This window comes from Fukomys damarensis, unplaced genomic scaffold, assembly GCF_012274545.1.
Source record: "Fukomys damarensis isolate Sample0158 unplaced genomic scaffold, DMR_v1.0_HiC HiC_scaffold_36, whole genome shotgun sequence".
Lineage (NCBI taxonomy): Eukaryota > Metazoa > Chordata > Mammalia > Rodentia > Bathyergidae > Fukomys > Fukomys damarensis.
Genome location: NW_022900948.1, coordinates 40,570,792 through 40,579,338, shown reverse-complemented (window position 1 = coordinate 40,579,338; position 8,547 = coordinate 40,570,792).

Sequence of the window (8,547 nt, the reverse complement as noted above, 5' to 3'; positions counted from 1 at the left end):
ATGTGAATATATATATATATATATATATATATATTCATATGTATTTCATACATACACTTATATATAGCTATTCAGATTCAATCATAAAAAAGAAAATCCTGTCATTTGCAACAACATGGATGAACTGGAGATCATTATGTTTAGTGAAATAAATTAGGCATGGAAAGAAAAGTACCACATGATTTTACTCATATGTGAAATCTAAAATAGTTGATCTCACAGAGAATAAAATGGTGGTCTCCAGAGGTCAGTTTGGGAAATGTTACTCAAAGCACACAAAATTAGTTAGAACCAGGTGCAATGGTGCATTCCTGCAATCCTAGCACTGTAGGAAGCTAATGCAGGATGATAACAAGTTCAAGCTGAGCCTGGGCAACATAATGAGACCCTATCTCAAAATTTTAAAAAGGACTGGGAATGTAGCTAAGTGTAAATGACCTAGGTTTAATCCATAGTACTACCAAAAAAAAAAAGTAGTTAGAAGCAAAAAAAAAAAAATAGGGATTTTTAAAAATAATATGCCAAGTATAGATTGACTATATATTGTATTTTAATAAAATAATAACAGAAGAGTGGATGTTGTGGTGCTGAGGATCAAATCCAGAGCCATACTTGCTAGGCAAGCACTCCATCACTGAACTACTCAAATTCTTTATTTCTTCAACCCACAAATCATCTTAATATGAAGAAAGGAGCTAAGATCCTATCAAACCTGCCTGTAATCCCAGTGTTCTGGGAGGTCGAGGCAGAAGAATTATAAATTCAAGCCCAACCTGGGCAACTCAGTGAGACCCTATCTCAAAACTTGAAAAGGGAGAGGATGGAGCCCACTGTGAAGGACCTCAGTTCACTCTCCAATACTGAGGGAGAAAAAAAGATCTCAGAATTGGAAAGGCTATAAAGGCATAACAAATTTAACTCAATAAATATTGTCTAAAGTGTATTCAGTATGCCAGGTGCTGATAATACAGTACAGAATAAAAGTCAACACTGAAGCCAGAAGTAAAATTTAAGTGTGATGAAGAGGGGAAAATAAGAGTCTAACACAAACAACTTTTAAAACTCCAAAACACAACATAATAATTTCCCTCCTAAAATCCGTAAACGGTAGACCTCGTTTCTGTCATGACAGACTCCTAGTGTCAAAACTCAGGACTTATCCTTTTCCCCAGCAGGAAGTCTGTCACTAGTTCTATTCTCACATCTGTCCTAATCTTTCAAATTCCTCTGCAAATAACCAAATTCACTACCAAGGACAAATGAAAAAAAATTATAATGTGTTCTCCCTAGTTTCTTTCCTCTTCAATCTATCTTACACTGACAGATTAATGTTTCCAAAGTAACATCTCAATATAAACCTTCCCAAACCCTCCCAAATCCCCTTTAAAAACTATTAATGAATTTTAAGAGTATCAGAATATATTAAAAGCAACCATAAAAATCAGGAGGGAGTTTATGTATTAAGATTGCCCCTTGATTGTTTTATGCTTCCAATAGCAGAAGTCAATTGGAAACCCCAGAAAACTCTGCATGAATTGGTAAGAAGATCCCCCCTTAACTGGGTGTGGTGGCGTACACCTGTAACCCTAGCACTCAGGAGGCAGAAGAAGAGGAAGAGGAAGAAGAAAAGGAAGAGAAGACCAAGACCCCCCTCTTTAGCACCAACTGCACCAAAATCAACTCTGGGTCACAAGGTCTTAATTTAGCCTACCTTTATTTCTGTTCATGTCACCCACAGCAAGAACTCCAACCAGGCATAGTGAGCATGCCTGTAATCCCAACAGCAGAGTTGCAATTTGAGGCCAGCCTATGCTACACAGTGAATGCAAGGCCAGCCTGTCCTACAAAGCAAGACTGTCTCCAAGAAACACACACAAAAAAAAAAGGAGGAAGAGGAGCAGGAGCAGGAGCAGGAGCAGGAGCAGGAGCATCTGCCCAGAACTCCGAAGGCATCCATCATCCTGCCCTCCCCACCTCTTCAATCTTTCTCAGGGTTGCCCCCTCATTGATCAGAAAATCCCCTAAATTTGAACCTTTTCTAGAAAAGATCCCTTGCCTTCCTGCTTTATTGGGGCTTTTCCACAGGAACAGTTTCCTTTACATATCTCTCAGGTGTAACAATTTTCTCTCCCACACTCTTCACACACTAACACCTCTTTCCCTTTCTTCTCCAGTGTGGGGGAGAAAACAGCTTTGAACCTCATATGACAGACCACACTGCCTACTACCCTCAACCCTGTTGCAGTCTTACACCACAGTCTTTTCTTACTCTTCCAGCACCACCCAAACTCTATCATTTGACCCATCAAGATTTTCAAACTACTGATCCTAACATTTTTTAAACTTATCTTCACCCCTCCCTGTCTTCACTTACCTTACCTAAGGTCCACAGTCAATTGTTATAACCATTTCCTTGCACACACCTTCAACTTGCCTCTCTTACTACACCTACCTAACCCCACCCCCAGTTAAATGCAATGCTCTGCCTTATCTACCCATGTGAATGACAAAATACACACAGCCACACCAAGAGCACTCTAAACTCACAACCACAAGCCCCAGATGGGCCCACAATGCTGCACAACATGTGTACTCCCCTTCCCCAGCCCACCCTCCCACTTTTCCACTATTACATCATCCTCTCCTCTTCCCAAGCCCTATTCACAGCTCCTTGCTTCTACCTGAGAAAACTAAAGCAATGAGATTTTTCACAAGCTCACAGCATGATATACAGACATGAATGGGCACACACACACACACACACACACACACACACACACACACACATGCACACATGCTACAACAAACCTGCATTTGAGTTCTCTACCTTCTTTCATTTTGGTTTTGGGTGGGTTTTTTTTTTTTTTTTTTCCCCCAGTACCAGAGGTTGAACTCAGGACTTTGCACTTATGAGGTGGGTGCAGTGCCACTAAGCTAAATCCCTGGTCCATGGTTGTTTTTGTTTGTTTGTTTGTTTGTTTTCTTTTTTTGAAACAGCTTCTCACTATGTATGTAGTTCAGGTTGGCCTTCAGCTTACTAGGTAACCCAGGTTGGCCTTGAACTCATGGTGATCCTCCCACCTCAACTTCCTGAGTGCTGGGATCATAGGCTTGCACCACCACGCCCAGTATCTACCTTTTCTTTTCCTTTTTTTGTTTGTACCGGAGATTGAACTGAGGATCTCGAGCTTGCCAGGCAGGCCCTGTGCTGTTGAGCTACAGCCCCGACCTCTCTACCTTTTCATATACTTTGAATGAAATACCTTTCTCCCAGTTAAACCCAACCCTTGCTTGACAACTAGGTTCCCTCCCTTCATACCTACAAGAAGAAGACTGTTAAAGAAATACCAACCAATCTCCATTCCCATTATTAATATTTCTATCTCTATCTATCAGAGCATTCTTACCAGCAGATCAATGTGTTATCTTCATTTAAAAAGAAAAGAATCTTAACAACAACAAAAAAAAAAAAAGAAAGAAAAGAATCTTTCAGCAGGATACAATGCAACATCCTGTAATCCTAGCACTTGGAATGCTGAGGCAGGAAGATCACAAATTCAAGGCCAGCCTGAGGAAATGAGACCCTCTCTATTTCTATCAGTCAATCAGATTTTGAGCTGGATGTGGTGATACATGCCTATAAAGCCAGACGGATTTATATATGAGGGAAAGCCAGAAGGATTATGAGTTCAAGGCCAGGCTGAGCTACACTGCAAATTCAAGGCCAGCCTGAACTCCTATACTTTACTTTTTTTTTTTGGTACCGGGAATCGAACTCAGGATCTTGCACTTGTGCATGGCACCACTGAGCTAAATCCCCGGCCCTGAACACCTATATCATATCAAGACCCTATATAAAAAAGTCAGATTTTGGACTGGGGATTTAGCTCAGTGGTTCTGCCACCTGCCTCGCAAGCGCAAGATCCTGAGTTTGATACCTGGTACCAAAAAAAAAAAAAAAAAAAAGTCAGATTTTGAGAAGTAAGTTTAAGAATCTCATCCATTTAATTAACACAGCACTGAGACCCTAGTGAAGATTTTAGTGGAAAGAACGCCTGCCTCAAAAGCGCAAGGACCCATGTTCGATCCCCAGTACCAAAAAAAAATAATAATAATAATTTTGCAAGGAACTGCGGCTAATGCCTATGACGCCAACTACTTAGGAGGCTAAGACAAGAAGAAAACCAAATTTGAGGCCAGCCTGAGCAACCTACAACAAGATTCTGTCCAAAATAAGAAGGGCTGGGGATGTAGCTCTGTGGTACCATATTTGCCTAGCATATGTATAAGTCCCTGAATTTGACCCCAGATCACTACCCCTGGTCTAGTTGTGAAAAGCTGAATTCTGAGGCCAGATACACCTAGATTCTAGTCTCAGTTTTGCCAGTCACTCTGTTGGAAAAGGTTAGGATTCCTCCAGATTATCATCTCCCTCCCAGTAACTAGTTAGTTGAGGTCCACATCTTAATAACCTCCTCCCTGGTCTCTCCTAGCTGATACTGAAGCAATCTTTCTAAAGCTCACATCTTGTCACGGTTATCACCTCCCTACTTCGCTGCTACATAGCATCCATCCCTCAACCATGAAGTCTTTTTCATATCTCCCACCTCATCTGTCTCACTTTTTCACTTCCAAGAAATCAGGTGTTGCTGTCATACTATCTGCAACATCAGCAAAGAGATGTGCCTAGAGGCCCATATCCTCCAGTGCAGCTCTAGGGAAACTCCTGCCAACAGAGTCCCTCTTCCTCTACTTAAGGAACCCTAAATCTCTGCATGGGAAAGTTACTCCATCTTCAAATCTCGTTCAGCCCTTTCATTTATATTGTGGAGAAAACCCAAGGTGCCAATTTGTTTTCAACATTTCTCTAATATTTGTTAATCTCTGTTTTTAGAAAAAATAATAGGCCTCAAACTCAGCACCGCCTCAAACAATAGCTAGCTAGATTTTAATTAACTGTTTAGTTTTTATTATATTTAAGGTGCGTATAAAGGTTTTCCATTATGTTAGCAATGTAATGCTTCTTTAAATGTATTTTTAAGTCTGGGGTGAAACTCAGTGGTATAGCACTAAGTGTGTTGTAGCCCCTAAGTCAATCCTAAGAACTATAAAAGTAGAAGAAATTTGAAGTAGGCATTAAAAACTCAGGAAAATGCTGAGCATGTTGGCACATGTCTGTAATCCCAGCACTCTGGGAGGCTGAAGTAGGAGAATCTCAAGTTTAAGCCCAGCCTGAACAACTCAACGAGGCAACAAGACCCTTTCTCAAAATACAAATAAATAAATAAATACATGGATGGGTGGGTGGCTTGAGCTCAGTGTGAAAGTCCTGGGTTTAATGTCCAGTATCACACACACATTAAAAAAAATCAAAATAAACAAAAGCACAACAACAAAAGAATACAGCATGCTGAATTTGTTTTGCCTCACAAGACTTATCTCCTTCAGCACTGGAACAGTTTCTTATACATTTTATGTTTTGATAAATTACATGATTTAAAATTTTCAGGTATACATGGAAATGAGTTATCTTTTTCCAAAAATAAGACAGACAAGTACAATAACCTGATTAACACACTTGTTTCACTCATCCTTTAACAAAGGTTTATAAATAAGTATCTACTATGTGATAGGCCCTGTGAACAAAGGCAAAGTCTGTTCTGGAGGTCACCATTCTGCAGTCCAATGACAGCTCCAAGAGATTCTCACAGCACAGACTTCTGTTCAGGCTCTCTGCCCATTCCTTTCACTAGCCAGTCAAGTCTACTTAGGCACCAGGCCTACCTCAAACCTAAGCCACCATTTCCTTGATCCTGATACTTCCTCATTTGACCTCCTCTCTCTCAAAGCATTTCATACTGTTTGCAACAAGATGCTGTTTTTTGCAAGAAATCTCCAAGTTTCCTGAAGTAGGGACATATTTACCTTATTAGCATAGCAATTAAGCTTAGCATACCCTTATTACTTAGCATAGTGACTGGCATGTAAAGGTACAAGATCCCAGTAATGAATGTAATTGTACTGTCTACCTAGAATGTACCAATAAATTAAATTTTTAAAAAATGACTAAATGCTAAAGAGCAATGCCTCCAAATTCAGAAGCAGCCATACTTTTGTTCAGTTCCAATGATTGAAAAACACTAACTTTAAGTTGAAAATATATTCTAACTTTACAATGAACATATTTAAATTTTTTTTGGTTTTTTTGGTTTTTGGTTTTTTGTTTTTGAGACAGGGTCTCACTATGTAATTGAGACTGACCTGGAACTCACTATGTAGCCCAGACTGGTCTCAAACTCAAAGCGATCCTCCTGCCTCAGCCTCCCGAGTGCATGGGTGTGTGCCACCATACCCGGCTTTATAAAATAATTATTAAAGTACCAAAAGATACTTTCTCACAACTGAGAAATAAGTATCAATGAGGAAAAATTTGAAATAATCAATATCTTCATTTTATACATTTGAAGTAAAAGTAAAATATGGTAGAAAAAAGGAATGTTTTTGACTGGACAGATGGCTCAGTGGCAAGGTTTGAAACACCAAAAATGAAAACACAAAATGTGCTTTAAATCCAACTATTCCTCGTGTGTGCCATGTTGTTTCTGCTCTGCCTTGGAGTTGGCTGATTATGAACTGAAACCTCTACAAACTGTAAGCCAAATAAACCCCTTCCCTTCTAACTTTGGGTATCTGGTATTTTCTCACAGCAATGAGAGAAAAGTAACTAACACAGAAATTTGGTACCAGAGAAGTGGGGTTGTTGCTGTAACACTACCTGGAACTGGCTTGTGGCAAGTGCAAGAGTTTGGAAAGATTCAGAGACATTGGCTACAAAAGCAGTGCTGGAACATCTTGGGCTATTTTGTATGGCAGATTCTGGTCAGAGCTCAGAAGACTAGAAAGCTGATAAAGACCAGGGTCAGGGGCTGGAGATTTAGCTCAGTGGCATCATGCCTGCCTCAAAAGCACAAGGTCGATCCCTGGTACCACACACACAAAAAAAAGACCAGGCCGTTCCTGCTGGAAAGATGGACTACAATGGCTGTTGGACTCCAGATGATGTGTGTTACTGCTTGGCAGAAAGTTTGTCTGCATTTTGTTCATGTTCAGAGACTTTGCCTGAGACTAAGATTAATGGTAGTGGACTAATTAATCTTGCAGAAGAACTTTCAAGGCAATCAAATATTGAGGCAGTAGCCTGGCTAATGTTGGGGGCTTTTAACCAGATCCATATGAAGAATCAAGAGCAAAGAGCCCAGAAGAATGATTTAAAACATTTTGAGTCGGGCCAGAAAAGAAGCTCCAGTAAAGTTGTGGACTGCAAAGACAGAGCAGAACAGATCTTGATTACTGAAAAGGACCACCAGGAAAACAGAAAAGATAGTTTGAAAGCAACCCAGGAAGCAGCCAGCAGGACTCCATACTCTGAGCCTCCAAGTTATAAAGGTGAAGGGATTTACTTTGAGAAAAAAGCCCCAGAGAACCAGGCTCCAAAATGACAACACCCACACCATGTTCCAGAATGCTGGCGGCCTAGGGAAGTTGCTCCAAAACAGTGGCAACCTAGCAAATTTGTTCGTTGGGGTTGGGTTCAGAGTACTCAGCACTCCAGGCACTCAACCCAGATAGCCAAGAGAGGGAAGCTTGGCTACTACTGCTCCGGCTGGCAGCTGACCTTGGCATCATCCACATGGTGCTGCTTTTAGACACATGCAGAATGTGAGAGTTGTGGGGTCAGGAAGGCTTCCACCCAGATTTCAGAAGAAGCCCTGGGAGGCCAGGCAGTGTGCCCCTGAGAGGGCAGCGTGTGAAGCTGTGAGTGTTAAACCAAAGGTGCAGTGGAGACCCCAGAAGTTTGGAGAAGCCAGGAGCATGGATTGTCTGGGGAAAGCTGCAAAGAGGAGCAGAGCCAGCCCAAGAGAGAAGCCAAGGGAGCTACAACCACCAAAAGTGCCATAGGGGAGGAACCACGATAAACCTCTGGCATTCACAACTTGCCACATATTTCTCGGGATGCTGGAAATGGAACTTGGAATTTTCAGCAATGCCTAAACTGCTAGGGCTTAGCAATTCTTAAAGAGATGATCTAAATGCAATTCTAGGCTCAACAGCACTAGGATTAAGGGTGTGAGTGCTACCCACCCTAAGTAATATGAATAAGATAAAAGGGGCTGGGAGACACTGTTAACATTCTCTTACTGACTTTGCTGCCTTGTGTGTACCATGTTGTTTCTGCTCTGCCTGGAATTGGTTGAATATGGACTGAAACCTTTACAAACTCTAAATCAAATAAACCCCTTCCCCTCTTAAAAAAAAAAAAAAATCCAACTGCCTGGCACAAATATAGGGAATTGCCAGACACATTACTTTCTTTTTTTGTGTTTTTTTTTTTTACAAGGTCTCACTGCGTAGTTCAGCCTGGTCCTGCACTTAGTATGTAGCCCAAGCTGGCCTTGAAATCTCAGCCATCCTCTTGCCTCCCAACTGCTGAGAATATAGGTGTCCAACATGCCCAACCCTATTTATTTATTTATTTTTGTTCTTCTT